At 45.6% G+C, this 2,672-nt stretch overlaps 1 pseudogene across 1 annotated transcript in view; it reads right to left on the bottom strand.

The window, feature by feature from the left end:
- LOC111664890 (death-associated protein kinase 3-like) overlaps positions 1–1,490 on the bottom strand; it is a 4,683-nt pseudogene extending 3,193 nt beyond the window's left edge. The window contains exons 1-2 of the transcript XR_015438024.1: positions 1,224–1,490; positions 18–156 (exon numbers count right to left, since the gene is read on the bottom strand). The product of XR_015438024.1 is annotated as a death-associated protein kinase 3-like (transcript). The remainder of the gene's footprint in view (positions 1–17; positions 157–1,223) is intronic.
- Between the last annotated feature and the right edge of the window lie 1,182 nt (positions 1,491–2,672).

Below are 2,672 nucleotides of genomic sequence, written 5' to 3'. Positions count from 1 at the left end.
GGGCGGGTCACTGTTACCTTGAGGTCAAAGTGGGCGATGTTCTTGCTGTGCATGAATCCCAGCCCCTCCAGGATCTGCTTCATGAACTCAATGGCCTCACTCTCCAACAGGTTCTCCTTCTCAGCGATGAAGTCAAACAGCTCGCCTCCGCTGACGCTACAACACCAGACAGAACAAACTCTGAGTTCAAACCTGAACTCCGGGTTGATTAACTCTGAGTCAGAACAGGTGATATCAAGTAGTTCAGCCAGTTGAGTTCCCCCTGAGTGAAGCTCATGCACGAGGAGATGAAAGCCACTCGTCACAGGACAACGACAGGCAGTTGTGATGTTTAGCCGGACCTTCCTGCTTCAGCAGCAACAACTTCAACTTTCAACACGTTGTATATTTAAGTAGTTAGTGACATTTTTCTGCCTTTAATATCGTCTACCTGAAAGCAGCACAGAAAGCCTTTATACACACGAGTCCTGAAATATGTGCTGACTGCACATGTTCAGATTCGACCTCCATTAAACCCAATAGAAACGAGAATCAGGACTGGTGCTCTAAGCAAAATGATGTTACACAACCAGAGCAGCAAATAAGCATATTCATGCAATTTTGTCAAAGATAAACACGATCATATATATAATAGAGGAATGGGGCAGAAATGCAATGCTGAGGTTATTGACCTCTCAAGGTCACCAGAGGTCAGATACAAACTGCCTCCATGTCTGAAATAAAACTTGGAAAATTATTTGTTGAAACTTTCACACTTTAGTCATAACATACAGCTGTTCTGTCGACCTGCCTCATTATTACCTCCCACTGCTGCAGGAGTTCATCAGCATCTTCATCCCTGATGATGAAGACCTGTGTCACTTCTACAGGAGGATCCTGGACTCAGTTTCCTGCTGACCTCTGAACCACTGAGGTTTGTCACTGAGCTGATATTTCTATATAAAGTGGAAGCAGGACTGACTGACTGGCAGGGAGTGTGGTGTTTAAGGTGTGTGTGCACACACCCTTCCCTCAGGTTCAGTTCAGGGCCGACCTGCTGAGAGTTCCTGACAGCTGCATAGAACAGAGCCAGCACTTAAACTGGCAGTGACAGCTGTGTGTGTTCCTGCTGTGACAAGTCAAAATGTCTTCGGCTCACACTGAATTAACCTGGGAACACACACACACACACACACACACACACACACACACACACACACACACACACACTCTTGTGTACTCACAGCTCCAGGATCAGCACCACTTCAGCTCGGCTCTCAAAAACGTCTTTGAGGGTGACGATGTTCGGGTGCTGTATGGCCTGGAGGATCTCCACCTCCTGCTCCACGCCGCTCCGCTCCAGCCCCAGGCGGCTGCACGCGCTCTTCCGGATCTTCAGGAACTTGGCCGCCCAACACGTCCCAGACGCTCGCTCACAGACCCGCCGAACCTGACCAAAGTGCCCACTGGAGCAGAGACATGATCCGCTGTCAACACTCAGACAGTCGGTTCTTTACCTGCGACAGCTGCTGTCAGACAGGAAGTCATGTGACTGGACCTGTGTCTTTACTGTTTCAACTGCATTTCAATGCAAACATCTGAACTAAAGAAAGAATGAATAACAAGCACCAACAAACTCACACACATCTGTCTGTAAACATCTGGACACTAAGGCTCACCTTTCCACAGATCAGTGAAGTATGATCACATGATCACATGACTTTATGAACAGTTTGATCAGGGATATCAGACTTCACAATGGATGTAGCAGGCTGTAGTTAGCTTAGCATTAAGCAGCAGGTGAATGAACAGAAGTAGTTTGTGTTTTGAATGATTTCATTTACTGACTCGTGTCGAGCAAGTGAAATCACACTGGAAACATCTGTTCAGGGAAGCTAAGCTAACAGGCTAGGCTATGAAAACGTAGCTAAGCTAGCTTACTGTCCAAGTGTAACAGACGGACTCTGTCATGTTTCTGTGTAAAAGCATCACAGATAAAGAAACAGAGGGAAGGATGAATGAAAGGAAGTTTTCTGTCGTAGATGTGTATAAGAGACAGTAATAATAGTAGTCGAGTCTCTGCAGGTACAAAATATAATTTCAGCCACTAAACACATCAATCCTAAAAGGAAAAACCACTAAATGGTGAAGAATAACAATAAAAAATAGAAGCTCAGGAGAGAAACCAGTTCTTCAGCCTCTCAGCGTTTAAACACAGTGAAACATATTTTAGTTGCAGCTGCTGCTTGAGGCTCGGGGCCTCGGGGCCTCGGGGCCTCGGGGCCTCGGAGTGTGTGTTAGTGTGTTTGCACTGGACGTCACCCAGAAACATGTAGTTCCAGATTGGAACAGATGTTATCTGACCTTCTGTCTAAAAATACTGTGACTGCACACGAGCTGAAGGTCACAAAGGTTTTTCCACTTCAAGGTTTTTCCTGATTCAAACCAAAGAGCTGCTGCCGTCAGTCGGTGTTAACCTCCATATATTTATCTCCTATTTGTCATTTATGGTCAGAGTGCTTCTCTGTGATTCACTTCATGTCAAGCAGACACACACTCCTCCTACAGAAAACCCTGTGACGCCTCTGAGTAACTGGAGCCCAGACTTTTATTTTTACAGCTCGTGGATCAGAAACGCCTGATTATAAAAACCATATAACCATATAAACGTTATTGTTCTTTTTATCCAGAAA

This window comes from Seriola lalandi, unplaced genomic scaffold (genome assembly GCF_002814215.2).
Source record: "Seriola lalandi dorsalis isolate HSWRI2012SDOR001 ecotype SW California unplaced genomic scaffold, Sedor1 jcf7180002054607, whole genome shotgun sequence".
Classification (NCBI taxonomy): domain Eukaryota; kingdom Metazoa; phylum Chordata; class Actinopteri; order Carangiformes; family Carangidae; genus Seriola; species Seriola lalandi.
This window is presented reverse-complemented; position numbering and strand designations above follow the sequence as displayed.